This window comes from Hordeum vulgare, chromosome 6H (genome assembly GCF_904849725.1).
Source record: "Hordeum vulgare subsp. vulgare chromosome 6H, MorexV3_pseudomolecules_assembly, whole genome shotgun sequence".
In the NCBI taxonomy this organism is placed as follows: domain Eukaryota; kingdom Viridiplantae; phylum Streptophyta; class Magnoliopsida; order Poales; family Poaceae; genus Hordeum; species Hordeum vulgare.
Window position 1 is genome coordinate 520,089,393 of NC_058523.1, and position 24,555 is coordinate 520,113,947.

At 42.9% G+C, this 24,555-nt stretch overlaps 1 pseudogene; it reads left to right on the forward strand.

Moving 5' to 3' along the window:
* Positions 1-17,015, forward strand: part of LOC123405734 — a 31,579-nt pseudogene extending 14,564 nt beyond the window's left edge.
* The last annotated feature ends 7,540 nt before the right edge of the window (positions 17,016-24,555 follow it).

A 24,555-nucleotide genomic window follows, 5' to 3' on the forward strand; every position in this document is an offset into this window, starting at 1 on the left:
ATCGTCTGATGTATTCGCTTCCTTATCTTTTCTTTTTCTCGGTCTGCTAGACATGTCCTTCACATAGAAAACCTGAGCCACATCATTGGCTAGGACGAATTGATCATTGCCGTACCCAAGATTCTTCTGATCCACTGTTGTCATTCCGTACTTCGGGTCTACCTTCACGCCTGACAGGTTGAACCATTTGCACCAGAACAAAGGGACCTTAAAGGAAGGTCCGTAGTCAAGTTCCCATATCTGCTCTATGTAACCATAGTATGTGACCCTTTGCCCGTTGACGTCTTTTGCATCAAACCGGACGCCACTGTTTTGGTTGGTGCTCTTTTTATCTTGGTCTGCCGTGTAAAATGTGTTACCATTTATCTCGTACCCTTTAAAGGTCAATACAGTCGAAGATGGTTGCTTGGCCAACAAGTATAGCTCATCTTCAACAATGTTGTCATTAATGAGACGTCTTTGCAACCAACCGCCGAAAGTCTTCGCGTGTTCTTTAGCAATGAAATCTTCAGGTTGCTCCGGGTATTCCGAGCGTAAAATATCCTTGTGTTCCTGGATATATGGAGCCGCCAAGCTAGAATTAACTAGAACTGTGTAGTGTGCTTGAGTGAAAGATTGCTCGTCCATACATGTTGTTGATTTCTTTCCTAGCGTCCCTTTTCCACGCAGTCTCCCCTCATGGCGCGACTGAGGAACACCAATCGGGTTCAGGTCAGGAATAAAGTCAACACAAAACTCAATGACCTCCTCTGTTCCATAGCCCTTGACCATGCTTCCTTCTGGCCTAGCACGGTTTTTAACATAATTCTTCAAGACTCCCGTGAACCTCTCAAAGGGGAACATATTGTGTAAGAATACAGGACCGAGAACGGAAATCTCTTGGACTAGGTGAACTATGAGGTGCGTCATAATATTGAAGAAGGTTGGTGGGAACACCAACTCGAAGCTGACAAGACATTGGGCCACGTCCTTCTGTAAACTTGGTAGAGTTGCTGGATCGATTGCCTTCTGAGAAATTGCGTTGAGGAATGCACATAGCTTCACAATGGGTACTCCCACGTTTTCTGGCAGAAGCCCCCTCAATTCAATCGGAAGTAACTGGGTCATGATCACGTGGCAGTCATGAGACTTTAGGTTTTGGAACTTTTTCTCTTCCAGGTTTAGTATTCCTTTTATGTTCGACGAGTAGCCAGACGGGACCTTGATACTGCTCAGGACTTGGAAAAAGATCTCCTTCTCTTACTTGGTAAGAGCGTAGCTGGAAGGACCTTTGAAATTCTCTCGATTCATCAGGTCGTCTCGTTCGTGCATACGTTGGTGGTGCAGCCGTGCTTTTGGTGTATCTCTCGACTTCTTCCCATGCACGCCCAATAAGTTTAGCAGGTTCACGCAAATATTTTTCGTCACGTGCATCAAGTCGATCGCAAAGCGAACCTCTAGGAATTTCCAATAGGGTAGTTCCCAGAATATAGATTTCTTCTTCCACATGGCTACGTGGTTGTCGGCGTCATTCGGAACAGATTCTGCGCCAGGACCCTTACCAAAGATTACTTTTATATCTTTGACCATGTCATATATATCAGTACCTTTAGGGAGGGTTGGCTTCCTCCGTGTATCTGCCTCGCCTTTGAAATGATTTCCTTTCTTTCTTACGGGATGCCTGTCTGGAAGAAATCGACGATGCCCCGGGTACACATTCTTGCCTATATGTATACTTTCAGTCTCGCCTAAACAGTGTGTGCATGCGCTGTATCCCTTGTTTGACTGTCCTGAGATGTTACTAAGAGCGGGCCAATCATTGATGGTTACAAACAGCAACCCTCGTAGGTCAAATTCCTCCTGTTTGTACTCGTCCCACACACGTACACCTTCGTCAGCCCACAACTCTAAAAGTTCATCAACCAGTGGCCTCAGGTACACATCAATGTTGTTGTCGGGTTGCGACGGGCCTGGGATAAGCACTGGCATCATAATGAACTTACGCTTCATGCATAACCAAGGAGGAAGGTTATAGATACATAGAGTCACGGGCCAGGTTCTATGACTGCTACTCTGCTCCCTAAACAGATTCAGGCCATCTGTAGTTAGACCAAACCTTAAGTTTCTTGGGTCACGTGCAAAGTCCTCGTACTTATCGTCGATGTTTCTCCACTGCGACCCATCAGCGGGTTGTCTCAGCATATCGTCTTCCTTACGGTCTTCTTTGTGCCATCGCAGCAACTTGGCATGCTCTTTGTTTCGGAACAAACGTTTCAACCGTGGTATTATAGGAGCATGCCACATCACCTTGGCAGGAACCCTCTTCCTGGGCGATCGTCGCCCTCAACATCACCAGGGTCATCTCGCCTGATCTTATACCAAAATGCACCGCATACCGGGCAGGCATTTAAATTCTCGTGCTGACCGCGGTAGAGGATGCAGTGATTGATGCATGCATGTATCTTATGCACTTCCAATCCTAGAGGGCAGACAACCTTCTTTGCTTCGTACGTACTGCAGGGCAGCACGTTATCTCTTGGAAGCATCTTCTTCATTATTTTCAGCAGCTTTTCAAATCCCTTGTCAGATATTCCATTCTCTGCCTTCCATTGCAGCAATTCCAGGGTGGTGCCCAGCTTTTTCTGGCCATCTTCGCAATTTGGGTACAACAATTTTTTGTGATCTTCTAACATGCGCTCCAACTTCAACCTCTCGTTTTCACTTTCGCAGTTTATCTGTTCTTCACGAGTGACCTGACGAAGATCATCATCAGACTCATCAACAATGTCCTCAAGTTCAGGCTCGTCTTCCCCCATTTCAGTATCACCATGTTCACCGAACATAGGATAGTTATCATTATCCTCTTCTTCTTCATTGTCTTCCATTACAACCCCTCTTTCTCCGTGCTTGGTCCAACAAAAATAACTGGGCATGAAGCCTTCTTGCAACAGGTGGGTGTGTATGGTTCTTGAGTTAGGGAAATTCCTCTTATTCTGGCATTTTTTACATGGACAAAAAATAAATCCATTCTGCCTGTTTTTCTCAGCCACATTGAGAAAACTATGCATGCCATTAAGGAATTCGGGACGACGTCGATCACTGTACATCCATTGCCGGTTCATCTGCATTATATAAATTTATCAAAAACCATTATGCTAAATCATCATGACTAAATTAATTAATTAATACAAAAAGTTCATCACACGTTAAAACCAAAGTAGCGTAGTGACCATACATATATAGTTCTCATAAAAACACACACTGAAACCAACCATAAAAACTCTCTCTAATTAATGCATTTAAAAACAACAACAAATGCGATCAAAATCGCAACAAAGGTAACAATTGACCCGACGGCATAATGATACCAAGCCTCTTTACTAATTGCATATTTTCTAATCTTTCTAATCTTCAGACGCATTGCGTCCATCTCGCTCTCGTGACCATCGACGACACCGGCAAGAACCTTTTCCAAGGTCATCTTCTCTCTTTCAGTTTTTTCCAACCTTTCTTCAGTTTTTTTCAATCTTTCTTTCAGGCCAACATTTTCTTGTTCAACTAAGTGTAACTTCTCAACAATAGGGTCGATTGGCATTTCCGGTTCCACTACCTCCTAGATAAAAATATCTATGTCAAGTTGGTCGGCGTAATTAATTGTCATATAATCAAGAAATGAAAATAGGTAGTTATAAAAGATAATATACCACATCCGAATCATAGACTGGACGAGGGCCAACGGGGACGGGTATCAAAACCATGGCGCTATACATATAAAAAAAATCTTACACAATAAGAAAATTATATACAAGTAAATATGTAAATCATACAAATCAAAATTTGTTTTGGTAAATAAAAACAATAGGCTCACCAAGGTTGTGTCGGTGACGGGGCGATCGACGGCGGTGAGGAAGGGGACAAGGTGCGCGACACTAAAAAAACCACAAATCATAATTAAATTTGAGCTCAAATTGCATATGTATACATAACAAATGATGAACTCTCTCTAGCTTAGGCATTTCATCAAACACCTAGCTAGCACAACAAAAATGAAATGAGCAAGAAAACGAGCAAAACTTGCAATGCCGGAAGAGGGAATGTTGATGCTAACCGTAGGACCGATGGGTGCCAACAATCTTGATAAATGGTGGAGAAAAATGGGGATGGATTAGAGCTCCCAAGAGGAAGGAGAGAGCAAAAATGGAGTTGAGCTCGAGCTAGAAAAAATGGAGCTGAGCTCGGGGTGGAATATAGGGGTGCTTGGGGAGGAAGGAGAGGAGGGCTTTAGGACCGGTTTGTGTTAAAAACCGGTGCTAAAGGGTCTGACAGCGGGGCCCCGCAGTTGCTGCAAAAATTAGAAAACCTTTAGCACCGGTTTGTGATACAAACCGGTTCTAAAGGGTCTGTGCACTGGGCCCCCCTCCCTGCAGCAAACGGTCCAAAAACCTTTAGGACCGGTTTGTGTTACAAACCGGTCCTAAAGGCCTTGCGGCCATTTCCTGCAGGGAGGGGGCCCAGCGGACAGACCCTTTAGAACCGGTTTATATCCAATCCGGGTCCAATGTGGTTGGCTCAATGCCCTGTTTTCTACTAGTGCATGGGTTGCACATGAAATACATGCATGCATTCATAAAATTCACCCAACTTTTGCCGGCACCTGAGAATGGACATGCAATGATGCCATGCAAAATTTCAACGAAATCGGAGACCAAACGCACGTTCCGTCACGTCCGACATCTATTTGTGCCGGTTTTTGAATGGAAATTCATAAAAAAAAGCACGAATTGTCAGAAATTCTAAAATTTGACGTGCCGCCTTGTCAAGTTCATCGTGAAGCGTGGAAAAAAAATGAAATTTTTTCATGAAGGGTAGTTGCAAGATGGCGTTGTAGCACCCCTTCCGTCCATACCGACACCCATGGGTTACACATGAAGTACATGCATGGATTCATGAAATTCACCCAACTTTTGCCGGCACCTGAGAATGGACATGCAATGATGCCACGCAAAATTTCAACAAAACCGAAGACCAAACGCACGTTGCGTCACGTCCGACATCTGTTTGTGCCGGTTTTGAATGGAAATTCATTAAAAAAGCATGGATTGTCAGAAAATTCTGAAATGTGACGTGCCGCCTTGTCAAGTTCACCGTAAAGCGTGGAAAGAAATGAAATTTTTTCATGAAGGGTAGTTGCAAGATGGCGTTGTAGCACCCCTTCCGTCCATACCGACACCCATGGTTTGCACATGAAGTACATGCATGCATTCATGAAATTCACCCAACTTTTGCCGGCACGTGAGAATGGACATGCAATGATGCCACGCAAAATTTCAATGAAATCGGAGACCAAACGCACGTTGCGTCACGTCCGGCATCTGTTTGTGCCGGTTTTTAAATGGAAATTCATAAAAACCACGGATTGTCAGAAAATTCTAAAATTTCACGTGCCGCCTTGTCAAGTTCATTGTGAAGCGTGGAAAAAAATGAATTTTTTTCATGAAGGGTAGTTGCAAGATGGCGTTGTTGCACCCCTTCCGTCCAAACCGACACCCATGGGTTGCACATGAAGTACATGCATGGATTCATGAAATTCACTCAACTTTTGCAGGCACCTGACAACGGACATGCAAAGATGCCACGCAAAATTTGAACGAAATCGGAAACCAAACACACGTTGCGTCACGTCCGGCATCTGTTTGTGCTGGTTTTTTAATGAAAATTCATAAACAAGCATAGATTGTCAGAAAATTCTAAAATTTGACGTGCCGCCTTGTCAAGTTCATACGGAAGTGGAAAAAAATGAAATTTTTTCATGAAGGGTAGTTGCAAGATGGCGTTGTAGCACCCCTTCCGTCCATAGCGACACCCATGGATTGCACATGAAGTACATGCATGGATTCATGAAATTCACCCAACTTTTGCCGGCACCTGAGAATGGACATGCAATGATGCCACGCAAAATTTCAACGAAATCGGAGACCAAATGGACGTTGCGTCACGTCCGGCATCTGTTTGTGCCAGTTTTTGAATGGAAATTAATAAAAAAAAGCACGGATTGTCAGGAATTCTAAAATTTGACGTGCCGCCTTGTCAAGTTCATACGGAAGCGTGGAAAAAAATGAAATTTTTTCACGAAGGGTAGTTGCAACATGGCGTTGTAGCACCCCTTCCGTCCATACCGACAGCCATGGGTTGCACATGAAGTAAATGCATGCATTCATGAAATTCACCCAACTTTTGCATCACCTGAGAATGGACATCCAATGATGTCACGCAAAATTTCAATGAAATCGGAGACCAAACGCACCTTGCCTCACGTCCGGCATGTGTTTGTGCCGGTTTTTGAATGGAAATTCATAAAAAAGCACGGATTGTCAGAAAATTCTAAAATTTGACGCGCCGTCTTGTCAAGTTCATACGGAAGCTTGGAAAAAAAATGAAAAAATTTCATGCAGGGTTGTTGCAAGATGGCGTTGTAGCACCCCTTCCGTCCATACCGACACCCATGAGTTGCACATGAAGTACATGCATGGATTCATTAAATTCAGCCAACTTTTGCCGGCAGCTGAGAATGGATATGCAATGATGTCACGCAAAATTTCAACGAAATCGGAGACCAAACGCACTTTGCGTCACGTCCGGCATCTGTTTGTGCCGGTTTTTGAATGAAAATTCATAAAAAAGCACGGATTGTCAGAAAATTCTAAAATTTGACGTGCCGCCTTGTCAAGTTCATATGGAAGCGTGTAAAAAATGAATTTTTTTCATGAACGGTAGTTGCAAGATGGCGTTGTAGCACCACTTCCGTCCAGACCGACACCCATGGGTACCACATGAAGTACAAGCATGCATTTATGAAATTCACCCAACTTTTGCCGGCACCTCAGAATGGACATGCAATGATGCCACGCAAAATTTCAACGAAATCGGAGACCAAACGCACGTTGTGTCACGTCCGGCATCTGTTTGTGCCGGTTTTTGAATGGAAATTCATAAAAAAAGCACGGATTATCAGAAAATTCTAAAATTTGACGTGCCGCCTTGTCAAGTTCATACGGAAGCATGGAAAAAATGAAATTTTTTCATGAAGGGTAGTTTTAAGATGGCGTTGTAGCACCCCTTCCGTCCATACCGACACCCATGGGTTGCACATGAAGTACATGCATGGATTCATGAAATTCACCCAACTTTTGCCGGCAGCTGAGAATGGACATGCAATGATGTTACGCAAAATTTCAACGAAATCGGAGACCAAACGCACGTTGCGTCACGTCCGGCATCTGTTTGTGCCAGTTTTTGAATGAAAATTCATAAAAAAAAGCACGGATTGTCAGCAAATTCTAAAATTTGACGTGCCGCCTTGTCAAGTTCATATGGAAGCATGGAAAAAAATGAATTTTTTTGATGAACGGTAGTTGCAAGATGGCGTTGTAGCACCACTTCCGTCCAGACCGACACCCATGGGTAGCACATGAAGTACAAGTATGCATTTATGAAATTCACCCAACTTTTGCCGGCACCTCAGAATGGACATACAATGATACCACACAAAGTTTGAACGAAATCGGAGACCAAACGCACGTTGCGTCACGTCCGACATCTGTTTGTGCCGGTTTTTGAATGGAAATAACTAAAAAAAGCAAGGATTGTCAGAAAATTCTAAAATTTGATGTGCCTCTTTGTCAAGTTCATACGGAAGCGTGAAAAAAAATGAAATTTTTTCATGAAGGGTAGTTTCAAGATGGCGTTGTAGCACCCCTTCCGTCCATACCGACACCCATGGGTTGCACATGAAGTACATGCATCCATTAATGAAATTCACACAACTTTTTCCGACACCTGAGAATGGACATGCAGTGATGCCACGCAAAATTTCAACGAAATCGGAGACCAAACGCACTTTGCGTCACGTCCGACATCTCTTTGTGCCGGTTTTTGAATGGAAATTCATAAAAAAGCATGGATTGTCAGAAAATTCTAAAATTTGACGTGCCTCTTTGTCAAGTTCATCGTGAAGCGTGGAAAAAAATAAAAAAAATTCATGAAGGGTAGTTGCAAGATGGCGTTGTAGCACCCCTTCCGTCCATACCGACATCCATCGGTTGCACATGAATTACTCGCATGCATTCGTGAAATTCACCCAACTTTTGCCGGCACGTGAGAAAGGACATGCAATGATTGCACACAAAATTTCAACGAAATCGGAGACCAAACGCACGTTGCGTCACGTCCGGCATCTATTTGTGCCGGTTTTTGAATGGAAATTCATAAAAAAAGCATGGATTGTCAGAAAATTGTAAAATTTAACGTGTCGCCTTGTCAAGTTCATCGTGAAGCGTGGAAAAAAATGAAATTTTTTCATGAAGGGTAGTTGCAAGATGGCGTTGTAGCACCCCTTCCATCCAAACCGACACCCATGGGTTGCACATGAAGTACATGCATGCATTCATGAAATTCACCCAACTTTTGCGGGCACCTGAGAATGGACATGCAATGATGTCACGCAAAATTTCAATGAAATCGGAGACCAAACGCACGTTGCGTCATGTCCGGCATTTGTTTGTGCCGGTTTTTGAATGGAAATTCATTAAAAAGCACGGATTGTCAGAAAATTCTAAAATTTGAGGTGTCGTCTTGTCAAGTTCATACGGAAGCGTGGAAAAAAAAGAAAAACTTTCATGAAGGGTTGTTGCAAGATGGCGTTGTAGCACCGCTTCCGTCCATACCGACACCCATGGGTTGCACATGAAGTACATGCATGGATTCATGAAATTCACCCAACTTTTGTCGGTAGCTCAGAATGGACATGCAATGATGCCACGCAAAATTTCAACGAAATCGGAGACCAAACGCACGTTGCGTCCCGTCCGTCATCTGTTTTGCCGGTTTTTGAATGAAACTTTATAAAAAAGCACGGATTGTCAGAAAATTGTAAAATTTGACGTGCCACCTTGTCAAGTTCATACAAAAGCGTGGAAAAAATGAAATTTTTTCATGAAGGGTAGTTGCAAGGTGGCGTTGTAGCACCCCTTCCGTCCATACCGACACCCATGGGTTGCACATGAAGTACAAGCATTCATTTATGAAATTCATCCAACTTTTGCCGGCACCTGAGAATGGACATGCAAAGATGCCACGCAAAATTTCAACGAAATCGGAGACCAAACGCACGTTGCGTCACGTCCGGCATCTGTTTGTGCTGGTTTTTTAATGGAAATTCATAAAAAAAGCACATATTGTCAAAAAATTCTAAAATTTGACGCGCCGTCTTGTCAAGTTCATATGGAAGAAAAAAATGAAAATATTTCATGAAGGATAGTTGCAAGATGGCATTATAGCACCTCTTCCGTCCATACCGACACCCGTGGGTTGCACATGAAGTACATGCATGGATTCATGAAATTCACCCAACTTTTGCCGGCACCTCAGAATGGACATGCAATGATGCCACGCAAAATTTCAACGAAATCCGAAACCAAACGCACGTTGCGTCACGTCCGGCGTCTGTTTGTGCCAGTTTTTGAATGGAAATTAATAAAAAAAAGCACGGATTGTCAGAAAATTCTAAAATTTGACGTGCCGCCTTGTCAAGTTCATACGGAAGCGTGGAAAAAAATGATTTTTTTTCATGAAGGGTAGTTGCAAGATGGCCTTGTAGCACCCCTTCCGTCCATACCGACACCCATGGGTTGCACATGAAGTACATGCATGCATTCATTAAATTCTCCCAAGTTTTGCTGGAACCTGAGAATGGACATGCAATGATGTCACGCAAAATTTTAATGAAATCGGAGACCAAACGCACGTTGCGTCACGTCCGGCATGTGTTTGTGTCGGTTTTAGAATGGAAATTGATAAAAAAGCACGGATTGTCAGAAAATTCTTAAATTTGACGTGACGTCTTGTCAAGTTCATACAGGAGCGTGGAAAAAAATGAAAAAAATTTCATGAAGGGTTGTTGCAAGATGGCATTGTAGCACCCCTTCCGTCCATACCGACACCTATGGGTTGCACATGAAGTACATGCATGGATTCATGAAATTCACCCAACTTTTGCCGGCAGCTGAGAATGGACATCGAATGATGTCACGCAAAATTTCAACGAAATCGAAGACGAAACGCACGTTATGTCACGTCCGGCATCTGTTTGTGCCGGTTTTTGAATGAAAATTCATAACAAAAGCACGGATTGTCAGAAAATTCTAAAATTTGACGGGCCACCTTGTCAAGTTCATACGGAAGCGTGGAAAAGAATGAAATTTTTTCATGAAGGGTAGTTGCAAAATGGCGTTGTAGCACCCCTTCCGTCCATACCGACACCCATGGGTTGCACATGAAGTACAAGCATGCATTTATGAAATTCACCCAACTTTTGCCGGCACCTGAGAATGGACATGCAATGATGCCACGCAAAATTTCAACGAAATCAGAGACAAAACGCGCGTTGCGTCACGTCCGACATCTGTTTGTGCTGGTTTTTGAATGGAAATTCATAAAAAAAGCACGGATTGTCAGAAAACTCTAAAATTTCATGTGCCGCCTTGTCAAGTTCATACGGAAGCGTGGAAAAAATGAATTTTTTTCATGTAGGGTAGTTGCAAGATGGTGTTGTAGCACCCCTTCCGTACATACCGACACCCATGGGTTGCACATGAAGTACATGCATGCATTCATGAAATTCACCCAACTTTTGCCGGCACATGAGAATGGACATGCAGTGATGCCACGCAAAATTTCAACGAAATCGGAGACCAAACACACGTTGCGTCACGTCCGGCATTTGTTTGTGCTAGTTTTTGAATGGAAATTCATAAAAAAATGCACGGATTGTGAGAAATTTCTAAAATTTGACGTGCCGCCTTGTCAAGTCCGTCGTGAAGCGTGGAAAAAAAATGAAATTTTTTCATTAAGGGTAGTTGCAAGATGGCGTTGTAGCACCCCTTCCGTCCATACCGACACCCATGGGTTGCACATGAAGTACATGCATGCATTCATGAAATTCACCCAACTTTTGCCGGCACATGAGAATGGACATGCAGTGATGCCACGCAAAATTTCAACGAAATCGGAGACCAAACGCACGTTCCGTCACGTCCGGCATCTGTTTGTGCCGGTTTTTGAATGGAAATTCATAAAAAAGCACGGATTGTCAGAAAATTCTAAAATTTGACGTGCCGCCTTGTCAAGTTCATCGTGAAGCGTGGAAAAAAATGAAAAAATTTCATGAAGGGTAGTTGCAACATGGCGTTGTAGCACCCCTTGCGTCCATACCGACACCCATGGGTTGCACATGAAGTACATGCATGGATTCATGAAATTCACCCAACTTTTGCGGGCACCTGAGAATGGACATGCAATGATGCGACGCAAAAATTCAACGAAATCGAAGACCAAACGCACGTTGCGTCACGTCCGGCATCTGTTTGTGCCGGTTTCTGAATGGAAATTAATAAAAAAGCACGGATTGTCAGAAATTTCTAAAATTTGACGAGCCGCCTTGTCATGTTCATCGTGAAGCATGGAAAAAATGAAAAAATTTCATTAAGGGTAGTTGCAAGATGGCGTTGTAGCACCCCTTCCGTCCATACCGACACCCATGGGTTGCACATGAAGTACATGCATGCATTAATGAAATTCACCCAACTTTTGCCGGCACCTCAGAATGGACATGCAATGATGCCACGCAAAATTTCAACGAAATCGGAGGCCAAACGCACGTTGCGTCACGTCCGGCATCTGTTTGTGCCACTTTTTGAATGGAAATTCATAAAAAAAGCACGTATTGTCAGAAAATTCTAAAATATGACGTGCCTCCTTGTCAAGTTCATCTTGAAGCGTGGAAAAAAATGAAAAAGTTTCATGAAGGGTAGTTCCAAGATGGCGTTGTAGCACCCCTTTCGTCCAAACCGACACCCATGGGTTGCACATGAAGTACATGCAGGATTCATAAAATTCACCCAACTTTTGTCGGCACGTGATAATGGACATGCAATGATGGCACGCAAAATTTCAACGAAATCAGAGACCAAACGCACGTTGCATCACGTCCGGCATCTGTTTGTGCCGGTTTTTGAATGGAAATTCATTAAAAAAGCACGGATTGTCAGAAAATTCTAAAATTTGACGTGCCGCCTTGGCAAGTTCATCGTGAATCGTGAAAAAAAAATGAAAAAATTTCATGAAAGGTAGTTGCAAGAAAGCGTTGTAGCACCCCTTCCGTCAAACTGACACCCATGGGTTGCACATGAAGTACATGCATGGATTCATGAAATTCACCCAACTTTTACCGGCACCTGAGAATGGATATGCAACGATGCCACGCAAAATTTGAAGGAAATCGGAGACCAAACACACGTTGCGTCACGACCGGCATCTGTTTGTGCCGGTTTTTGAATGGAAATTCATAAAAAAGCACGTATTGTCAGAAAATTCTAAAATTTGCGTGCCGCCTTGTCAAGTTCATCGTGAAGCGTGAACAAAAAATGAAATTTTTTCATGAAGGGTAGTTGCAAGATGGCGTTGTAGCACCTCTTCCGTCCATACTGACACCCATGGGTTGAAGTACATGCATGCATTCATGAAATTCACCCAACTTTTGCCGTGACTTGAGAATGGACATGCAATGATGCCACACAAAATTTCAACGAAATCGGAGACCAAACGCACGTTGCGTCACGTCCGGCATCTGTTTGTGCCGGTTTTTGTATGTAAATTCATAAAAAACCAAGGATTGCCAGAATATTCTAAAATTTGACGTGCCGCCTTGTCAAGTTCATCGTGAAGCGTGGAAAAAAATGAAATTTTTTCATGAAGGGTAGTTGCAAGATGGCGTTGTAGCACCCCTTACGTCCATACGGACACCCATGGGTTGCACATGAAGTACACGCATGCATTCATGAAATTCACCCAACTTTTGCCGGCACCTGAGAATGGACATGCAATGATGCCACGCAAAATTTCAACAAAATCGGAGACCAAACGCATGTTGCGTCACGTCCGGCATCTGTTTGTGCCGGTTTTTGAATGGAAATTGATAAAAAACCATGGATTGTCAGAAAATTCTAAAATGTGACGTGCCGCCTTGTCAAGTTCATCGTGAAGCATGGAAAAAATGAATTCATGAAGGGTAGTTGCAAGATGGCGTTGTAGCACCCCTTCCGTCCATACCGACACCCATGTGTTGCACATGAAGTACATGCATGCAATCATGAAATTCACCCAACTTTTGCCGGCACGTGAGAATGGACATGCAATGATGCCACGCAAAATTTCAACGAAATCGCAGACCAAACACACGTTGCGTCACGTCCGGCATCTGTTTGTGCCGGTTTTTGAATGGAAATTCATAAAAAAACATGGATTGTCCGAAAATTCTAAAATTTGACGTGCCGCCTTGTCAAGTTCATTGTGAAGGTGGAATTTTTTTTTTCATGAAAGGGACTTGCAAATTCATATGGAAAGATTTCATGTAGGAGACTTGCAAATATTCATATAGAAAAAATAAATAAATAAAGGCACCCGACGTCGTGATATTGTTTTCGCACGACGGCGGGGATTAGCGACGTTGCATACCCTAGCCACAACGACGTGATCTCGCCGCCGCCGCGCCCCCGACGCCTCACTCTGCACCCAACGTGGTCTCGCCACCCCACCCCCCGACGCCTTGCTCTGCACCGGACGTGATCTCGTCGCCCTCCATCCCTCCCGATGCCGCGCCATCACAACTCCGTCACCGTGACCGTCGCCCGTCCGTTCGCGCGCCGCTTTTCATCACCGTCACCATCCGTCCGCCGTCGGTCGTCCGTCCGTCCGCTGTCGTTCTTCACCTTCCGTCACCGTCGGCATTGACCGTACGTCAGTGCGTCGCCGTGGCCTTCACCGTTCGTACGTCCGTTCTTTGTTCATCGACATTATAATTGGGTAATTATGTTTATAATGTTCATGTTATTATTGAAATATCAAGTAAATTGCATTGTACGTGATAAATTGTTTAAATTATGAAGGATGGAAATCGACGGTGTGATTCCATGTTCTGTTGAGAAGTGGGTTAGTCTTGTTGATAAACTTCAGCAAGTGCCGTCCGTTAAGATGCGTGAATTTTTACTTCACTTTTTGATCCAAGGCTACAATCGGCATAACAAAAAATTTATGGTTCAAGAGTCAGCTGGTAGTAAAGGCCTTATTTCAATAGGGCATGATGATGTGTTATCTATTTTTGGATTGAAAAATGAAGGAGTTGATGTAGTTGGTTTTATTAGAATAGAAGGACAAAAAAAGTATGAAAAGAATACCAACAAGTTTTGTGGACACAAAAAAGGGTAAGATCATGATTGATGATCTTATCAATAAAATTGTGAAGAATGATAACACGGATGATGACTTTGTCCGGATGACATTTCTAGTTTTGTTGGGAACAGTAATCGCACCAGTCTCCCATGAATATATTCCCAAGGAATATTATGCCTTAGTTAAGGACAAAAGGATGATAAGTAAGTTCAACTGGAACGATTTTACTTTGAAATTCTTTCTTTTGGAGATTGGAAAGGTTCTAGAGGATGGCCGTGTGAGGGAATGGCCACATAGAAACCTTGCCCTTTTGCAGGTATGTATTGTTCGATTTATTACTCACGTATAGTACAACCGCAGTATGATATATATTATTTAAATTATTTGGTGTATTGCAGTATGCCTATTGGGAGAAAGTACAACCAATTATAGGTCCAAAATATGATCCGTTGTCACTTATGAGCCCCTTGATGAGGAACTGGACGGAACCTGTCGCGGAGAAAAGAGACAAATACGACTATGATTATGGTCGTGGTGTTGGAATGGTAATCCATGTTATCTAAATTTATTTTTTAATGTTACATTTCCATGGTTTGACTTATTTTCTAAATTAGATGTATAATTATCGATCTCTAATTATTGTTTTTGTAGATTGATGACAATATTACATATGAGTATAGGGTGAAAAAATTGCTCAAGAACAAGCTGAAAAAAATAAAAAATCCAGTACTAAAAAATCTAGTGTTAGTGGAAAGAAGAAAGAGAGCAACACATTAGAGGCTTCCGCGAGTAATGTTATGGACCGCATTTGGCATGAGCTGAAGGAAATACACAAGGAAATGCGTCGCTTGCCAGAGTTATGCGCACGGGTAACGACGCAATACTATTTTACTATCGTGCATAATGTATTTCATTCACTTAAATAACTCTTGTTAATAAATATTTTTTTAGAGGATGATTGAGAAAATGAACAAAACCGGTGTGTTCTATAGAACCGGTAACATGGAGGAAGAAGAAGAGAATCTATATGATGACATTAATGAATCTACAAATGATGGTGCATTTGGTCATAAGGAGTTTGTTTATCAGTCTGATAAGGACAACTATCGCACACCTTCTCAAGGTAAAATTAATAAGCAAAAGGACGATGACGAAGGTAATGTACCTTATTATTGCACTCCAGAATATCTGAATAGTTTTAAGGGTGATTGGAGTGATCCTATCGAAGTACCTGAGGTATCACATGAGAAGGCGGTCACGTCTTTAGATGCAAATGAAATTCCATCACATGAATCGGGTCATTACAATGGAGTAGATGAGCAAGTGGAAAAGGGGATTGGCAAACGTAAACGCAGTGTATCAAGAGCCATAAAGTCTCCTTTTGTTGTTGTTAAACCCATCAAGCGTGCAAAACTTTCTGCCAAAGCGAGTAAGATTGTTATGAATCAATATTATTTTCGTAGAACAAAGTTTATTGTAGAGTTAGGCGTACTAATTTTAATTTGATTTGGAGAATTGTTAAATAAACTAGATGGTAAGAAAAGTAGTGCTGACGTCGATGTAATAAAATCGAGTGTTATGTTTGTACGCGCATGTGAGCGCTCAAAGAAACATAAAGCTATACAAATTTTCAATGATGGTGTGACCGACGCTTTGACTGCAAAGGGAGCTTGTCAGATTCTGAACCGCCAATGGATAAGCGGCGATGTAAGTTATTCATATTTTTAACATTATATTTGACAACAAAGTATAATTATTACATTTTTTATATTATTTTCAGGTTATGAATGCATACTCATCTTTTTTGTTGGAGGAAGCTAAAGACGAACGTTACATAATACCTACTTGGAGGGTGACGTGGCTGCTTGAATATAGAAAGGATAAGAATGTAAACGGTAATGAGTATTAAAAAGTGTCAAATTCTAATGAACCCGTAAATAGGTGTATGAACGAGTATTGTAAAGCACCTAAGGTATGTTCTTGTGGTTGTAATGTATACAAATAATGCACTACTATTAAAAATGTTGCATTGATCTAGTTAATATTTTCTTTTTTTCTTTATGCAGACTTATATGGCTCTCAAGAAGGATAACACCCATTGGGTTACAGTCGTCATGCATAAGGAAAAGGAAGAGTTCCAGGTTCTAGACTCGTTGATGGGAAAAGAACTTGACAGTACAACTAAAAAACTCGTTGAGGACTTGGTAGGTTTTAATACATATTTGCATTGCGGAACCATCGTGTGTTTACATTATTTATTGAAAGTTTCTTGTGTTTTATTACTATTTTTAGAGAAGAGAAATTGGAGCAGATATTGCAGAAGCAAATGCAACCGGATCTGTGCAGTATCCAGATGTATCCACATGGCCTATTAAAACCTACGACATGCCTCAACAAGAAAACGGGTGAGTATGTAGTTGAATATAACGTTGATGTATTATATGTGTGTGATGCATAATTATTTATTGTTAATTACATGTATCAGGAACTCATGTGGATTATTTGTTCTTCATTGCTTTAAAAATTGGAATGGCGATACATGTGATCGATCTTTTTCACAGGTACAAAACTAATATTAGTACTCTTTACTATGAACATTTATAGTGGACTAAAATAATTTGTGTGTTGCTTTGCAGAGATCAATTGATGGTTCGAGGGAGCTAATGATAGGACAATTGATTTTTGCTATGAAGAACACACTTGGGGAATTAAAGACAAAGTTATTAGGATTGCAAGGAGAAAGAAATAGATGACATCACAGAAGATTCATGCGTGTTTGAGTTTACTACGGGAGTAGATGATTTTATCATATTTCGTGTTTAAATATTACGCTTTGTTGTTGAAATTCTATCGACTCTGCTATGTTCTGGTGCATACAGTCGGCGCGACGTTTTCTGCGTTCGCGTGGCGTCGGGACATGCAGTCGACGCGACGGGTTCAACCCGAAAAACGACGGGGTCAACGGCCCCCGCGCGACGTCGGCGCATGCAGTCCCAGCGACGTCTTTTTTTGCATGAAAAACCAACGTCATTCTGCGCTCTCGTGGCGTCGGGGGATGCAGTCGGCGCGACGTTCGTTTGCCCAGAAACGACGGGGCCGGCGACCCGGTGCAGTCGGCGCGACGGGGTTAACTGCTCCCGCGTGACGTCGGCGCATGCGGTCGATGCGACGGGTTTTCACCCAGAACACATAGCGCCGTCATGACGTCGGTACATGCATTTTTTGCATTTTTAAAATAGCAAAATCGATGTCGGCTTATATAAAATACGTATTATCTTAAATAACAAGAAAAACATATACATATTGTCTTATGTAACACAATATTATTGTAGATATAAAAATCTAAAGATTACAATAACACCGCTTCTGTCTTCGACCCCAATTACTGCATGAAAAAAATTATAGGTTATAAGAAAATAATTACCGAAACGAAACAACATAAGTAAAATAACAAACATATACGTACTCTGGATTTTGGTTGCAAGTGGCTTTGTTATGACCTGGAAGTCTGCATAGTCTACATAGACGTCCGCTTTTCTCATTAAATGCTTTTGGTCTTCCATTTTTGGTCACCTGAGGAGCATTCTTACCCTGACCTCTAATATTTTATTTAGGTGCCCCTTTGGTGAACACCTTCACTGGATCACGAATAAGAATATCACTAGTAGAAAACAGGGCATTGAGCCAACCACATTGGACCCGGATTGGATATAAACCGGTTCTAAAGGGTCTGTCCGCTGGGCCCCCTCCCTGCAGCAAATGGCCGCAAGGCCTTTAGGACCGGTTTGTAACACAAACCGGTCCTAAAGGTTTTTGGACCGTTTGCTGCAGGGAGGGGGGCCCAGTGGACAAACCCTTTAGAACCGGTTTGTATCACAAACCGGTGCTAAAGGTTTTCTCATTTTTGCAGCAACTGCGGGGCCCCGCTGTCAGACCCTTTAGCACCGGTTTTTAACACAAACCGGTCCTAAAGCCCTCCTCTCCTTCCTCCCCGAGCACCCCTATATTCCACCCCATTTTTTCTAGCTCCATTTTTTCTAGCTCGAGCTCAACTCCATTTTTGCTCTCTCCTTCCTCTTGGGAGCTCTAATCCATCCACATTTTTCTCCACCATTTGTCAAGATTGTTGGCACCCATCGGTCCTACGGTTAGCATCAACATTCCCTCTTCCGGTATTGCAAGTTTTGCTCGTTTTCTTGCTCATTTCATTTTTGTTGTGCTAGCTAGGTGTTTGATGAAATGCCTAAGCTAGAGAGAGTTCATCATTTGTTATGTATACATATGCAATTTGAGCTCAAATTTAATTATGATTTGTGGTTTTTTTTAGTGTCGCGCGCCTTGTCCCCTTCCTCACCGCCGTCGATCGCCCCATCACCAACACAACCTTGGTGAGCCTATTGTTTTTATTTACCAAAACAAATTTTGATTTGTATGATTTACATATTTACTTGTATATAATTTTCTTATTGTGTAAGATTTTTTTTATATGTATAGCGCCATGGTTTTGATATCCGTCCCCGTTGGCCCTCGTCCAGTCTATGATTCGGATGTGGTATATTATCTTTTATAACTACATATTTTCATTTCCTGATTATATGACAATTAATTACGCCGACCAACTTGACATAGATATTTTTATCTAGGAGGTAGTGGAACCGGAAATGCCAATCGACCCTATTGTTGAGAAGTTACACTTAGTTGAACAAGAAAATGTTGGCCTGAAAGAAAGATTGAAAAAAACTGAAGAAAGGTTGGAAAAAACTGAAAGAGAGAAGATGACCTTGGAAAAGGTTCTTGCCGGTGTCGTCGATGGTCACAAGAGCGAGATGGACGCAATGCGTCTGAAGATTAGAAAGATTAGAAAATATGCAATTAGTAAAGAGGCTTGGTATCATTATGCCGTCGGGTCAATTGTTACCTTTGTTGCGATTTTGATCGCATTTGTTGTTGTTTTTAAATGCATTAATTAGAGAGAGTTTTTATGGTTGGTTTCAGTGTGTGTTTTTATGAGAACTATATATGTATGGTCACTACGCTACTTTGGTTTTAACGTGTGATGAACTTTTGGTATTAATTAATTAATTTAGTCATGATGATTTAGCATAATGGTTTTTGATAAATTTATATAATGCAGATGAACAGACAATGGATGTACAGTGATCGACGTCGTCCCGAATTCCTTAATGGCATGCATAGTTTTCTCAATGTGGCTGAGAAAAACAGGCAGAATGGATTTATTTTTTGTCCATGTAAAAAATGCCAGAATAAGAGGAATTTCCCTAACTCAAGAACCATACACACCCACCTGTTGCAAGAAGGCTTCATGCCCAGTTATTTTTGTTGGACCAAGCACGGAGAAAGAGGGGTTGCAATGGAAGACAATGAAGAAGAAGAGGATAATGATAACTATCCTATGTTCGGTGAACACGGTGATACTGAAACGGGGGAAGACGAGCCTGAACTTGAGGACATTGTTGATGAGTCTGATGATGATCTTCGTCAGGTCATTCGTGAAGAACAGATAAACCGCGGAAGTGAAAACGAGAGGTTGAAGTTGGAGCGCATGTTAGAAGATCACAAAAAATTGTTGTACCCAAATTGCGAAGATGGCCAGAAAAAGCTGGGCACCACCCTGGAATTGCTGCAATGGAAGGCAGAGAATGGAATATCTGACAAGGGATTTGAAAAGCTGCTGAAAATAATGAAGAAGATGCTTCCAAGAGATAACGTGCTGCCCTGCAGTACGTACGAAGCAAAGAAGGTTGTCTGCCCTCCAGGATTGGAAGTGCATAAGATACATGCATGCATCAATGACTGCATCCTCTACCGCGGTCAGCACGAGAATTTAAATGTCTGCCCGGTATGCGGTGCATTTTGGTATAAGATCAGGCGAGATGACCCTGGTGATGTTGAGGGCGACGGTCGCCCCAGGAAGAGGATTCCTGCCAAGGTGATGTGGCATGCTCCTATAATACCACGGTTGAAACGTTTGTTCCGAAACAAAGAGCATGCCAAGTTGCTGCGATGGCACAAAGAAGACCGTAAGGAAGACGATATGCTGAGACAACCCGCTGATGGGTCGCAGTGGAGAAACATCGACGATAAGTACGAGGACTTTGCACGTGACCCAAGAAACTTAAGGTTTGGTCTAAGTACAGATGGCCTAAATCCGTTTGGGGAGCAGAGTAGCAGTCATAGCACCTGGCCCGTGACTCTATGTATCTATAACCTTCCTCCTTGGTTATGCATGAAGCGTAAGTTCATTATGATGCCAGTGTTTATCCCAGGCCCGTCGCAACCCGGCAACAACATTGATGTGTACCTGAGGCCACTGGTTGATGAACTTTTAGAGTTATGGGCTGACAAAGGTGTACGTGTGTGGGACGAGTACAAACAGGAGGAATTTGACCTACGAGGGTTGCTGTTTGTAACCATCAATGATTGGCCCGCTCTTAGTAACATCTCAGGACAGTCAAACAAGGGATACAGCGCATGCACACACTGTTTAGGCGAGACTGAAAGTATACATATAGGCAAGAATGTGTACCCGGGGCATCGTCGATTTCTTCCAGACAGGTATCCCGTAAGAAAGAAAGGAAAGCATTTCAAAGGCGAGGCAGATACACGGAGGAATCCAACCCTCCTTAAAGGTACTGATATATATGACATGGTCAAAGATATAAAAGTAATCTTTGGTAAGGGTCCTGGCGCAGAATCTGTTCCGAATGACGCCGACAACCACGTAGCCATGTGGAAGAAGAAATCTATATTCTGGGAACTACCCTATTGGAAATTCCTAGAGGTTCGCTTTGCGATCGACTTGATGCACGTGACGAAAAATATTTGCGTGAACCTGCTAAACTTATTGGGCGTGCATGGGAAGAAGTCGAGAGATACACCAAAAGCACGGCTGCACCACCAACGTATGCACGAACGAGACGACCTGATGAATCGAGAGAATTTCAAAGGTCCTTCCAGCTACGCTCTTACCAAGTAAGAGAAGGAGATCTTTTTCCAAGTCCTGAGCAGTATCAAGGTCCCGTCTGGCTACTCGTCGAACATAAAAGGAATACTAAACCTGGAAGAGAAAAAGTTCCAAAACCTAAAGTCTCATGACTGCCACGTGATCATGACGCAGTTACTTCCGATTGCATTGAGGGGGCTTCTGCCAGAAAACGTGGGAGTACCCATTGTGAAGCTATGTGCATTCCTCAACGCAATTTCTCAGAAGGCAATCGATCCAGCAACTCTACCAAGTTTACAAAAGGACGTGGTCCAATGTCTTGTCAGCTTCGAGTTGGTGTTCCCACCAACCTTCTTCAATATTATGACGCACCTCATAGTTCACCTAGTCCAAGAGATTTCCGTTCTCGGTCCTGTATTCTTACACAATATGTTCCCCTTTGAGAGGTTCACGGGAGTCTTGAAGAATTATGTTAAAAACCGTGCTAGGCCAGAAGGAAGCATGGTCAAGGGCTATGGAACAGAGGAGGTCATTGAGTTTTGTGTTGACTTTATTCCTGACCTGAACCCGATCGGTGTTCCTCAGTCGCGCCATGAGGGGAGACTGCGTGGAAAAGGCACGCTAGGAAAGAAATCAACAACATGTATGGACGAGCAATCTTTCACTCAAGCACACTACACAGTTCTAGTTAATTCCAGCTTGGCGGCTCCATATATCCAGGAACACAAGGATATTTTACGCTCGGAATACCCGGAGCAACCTGAAGATTTCATTGCTAAAGAACACGCGAAGACTTTCGGCGGTTGGTTGCAAAGACGTCTCATTACTGACAACATTGTTGAAGATGAGCTATACTTGTTGGCCAAGCAACCATCTTCGACTGTATTGACCTTTAAAGGGTACGAGATAAATGGTAACACATTTTACACGGCAGACCAAGATAAAAAGAGCACCAACCAAAACAGTGGCGTCCGGTTTGATGCAAAAGATGACAACGGGCAAAGGGTCACATACTATGGTTACATAGAGCAGATATGGGAACTTGACTACAGACCTTCCTTTAAGGTCCCTTTGTTCTGGTGCAAATGGTTCAACCTGTCAGGCGTGAAGGTAGACCCGAAGTACGGAATGACAACAGTGGATCAGAAGAATCTTGGGTACGGCAATGATCAATTCGTCCTAGCCAATGATGTGGCTCAGGTTTTCTATGTGAAGGACATGTCTAGCAGAAGGAGAAAAAGAAAAGATAAGGAAGCGAATACATCAGACGATGAGCCAAGGCGCCACATAGTTCTTTCAGGGAAAAGAAACATCGTGGGAGTCGAGGACAAGACAGACATGTCAGAAGATTACAATAAATTTGATGAAATTCCTCCCTTCAAAGTCAAAGATGATCCAAGCATCCCGTTAAATGATGAAGATAGTCCATGGTTACGGTGCAATCAGAAGAAAGGCAAGAACAAAAATAGATAGGGGGTGTTGTTGATGATGTGTAATAATGTATTAAACCTTTTATGTAATTGTGTTGACCATTTTGATAAATATTAAAAATTTGACCAGTTTCCACTAAATTTGACCATTTTGATAAATATCATTTTTATTTTTTAAGTGTTAAAATGACATTTTGACAATTTGTAAATAAATGTAAAAGAAAACAGAAAAGGGAAACAAAAAAGAAAAATAAAAGAAGAAACATGAAAAAGAAAAAGGAAACAAAAAGAAAAAGAAAACAGGAAACAGAAAAAAGGAAAAAAGAAAAATAAAAGAAGAAACAGGAAAAAGAAAAAGGAAACAAAAAGAAAAAGAAAACAGGAAACAGAAAAAAAAGGAAAAAAGGAAAAAAGAAAAATAAAAGAAGAAACAGGAAAAAGAAAAAGGAAACAAAAAGAAAAAGAACACAGGAAACAGAAAAAAGGAAAAAAGAAAAAGGAAAAAAACCTTTAGGACCGGTGTGTAACAACAACCGGTCCTAAAGGTGGGTTCGGTTCGCGCCCAATTTTTGGACCCTTTAGCACCGGTCTGTGTTAACAACCGGTGCTAAAGGGTCTTTAGCACCGGTTGTTAACACAGACCGGTGCTAAAGGGTCTATACCTCTCCGGGGTCGCCAACTTCTCGCCTTCCCGCGCGTCTCTCCTCGCCTTCTCTCCACGCCGCCTCTCTCCTCGCCGAGTCGACCTCCTCGCCGCCTCCTCGCCGCCGTCGCCTCCTCGCCGCCTCCTCGCCGCCTCCTCGCACGCCGCCTCCTCGCGCGGGTCCTCCTCGCGCGCGGCCTCCTCGCGCCGCCTCGCCGGCCGATCCTCGCCGCCTCCTCGCCGCGCCGTCGCCTCCTCGCCGCGCCGCCACCTCCTCGCCGATCCTCGCCGCCTCCTCGCGCGCGGCCTCCTCACGCCGCCTCCTCGTCGATCCTCGCGCCGCCTCCTCGCCGCGCCGTCGCCTCCTCGCCGCCTCCTCGCCGCGCCGTCGCCTCTTCGACGCCTCCTCGCCGCCTCCTCGCGCGCCGCCCCACGCCGCCTCCTCGCCGCCCCACTTCGTCTTCTTCACGTACGGTATATCCATATTTTCGTATATCCATATTGTTGTATGCTTGTAATTATAACCGTCGATATTAGTTTTTTTCCGGCCCGAATAGGACATCCTATAAAAAAAAAGTTACGTGATCATGCATATTCTCGGCCATTTCTACGGGAGAGGCTGCTATTTTGTTGGACCTTGTCGTAAATTCAATTGGTTTATATGGGATTTGTTCTATCGACGTACAAATCGTACCTGCTAGAGATGCTCTCACGGCTCGATTTGAAGCCGCCTTCATCATTTATGTCGCTAAAGCGAGGAAGACGATTCTAGTAGACTCACTTTTTCAGTCAACATTCAAAACTTTCCGACGTACAAATCCTATAGACGAAGTCGGTCAACATTCGTGCAACGTGAGGTGACTCCGACGATTCCGACGATTCCGTAAAACCCTAAACCGACGATTCCGACGATTCCGTAAAACCCTAAACCGACGATTCCGACGATTTCGTAAAACTTTCCGACGATTACAATTCCGTAAAACTTTCCTACGATTCCGACGATTCCATAACTACGGGGAAAGTTTCCGACGATTCCGACGATTCCGTAAAACTTTCCGACGATTACGACTCCGACGATTCCGTAAAACTTTTCCGTAAAATTTCCGGTTCCGTAAAACTTTTCCGTAAATAATTTTGCTATGTTAAATTCTTGTTACTAGCAGGTGTTGAGCTATGGATCCCCAAGAACCACATGATCAGCACGCCGATCAGCTCGCGGGAATGGGTGAGGCGGAGAAGGAAAGATACATGTGCCA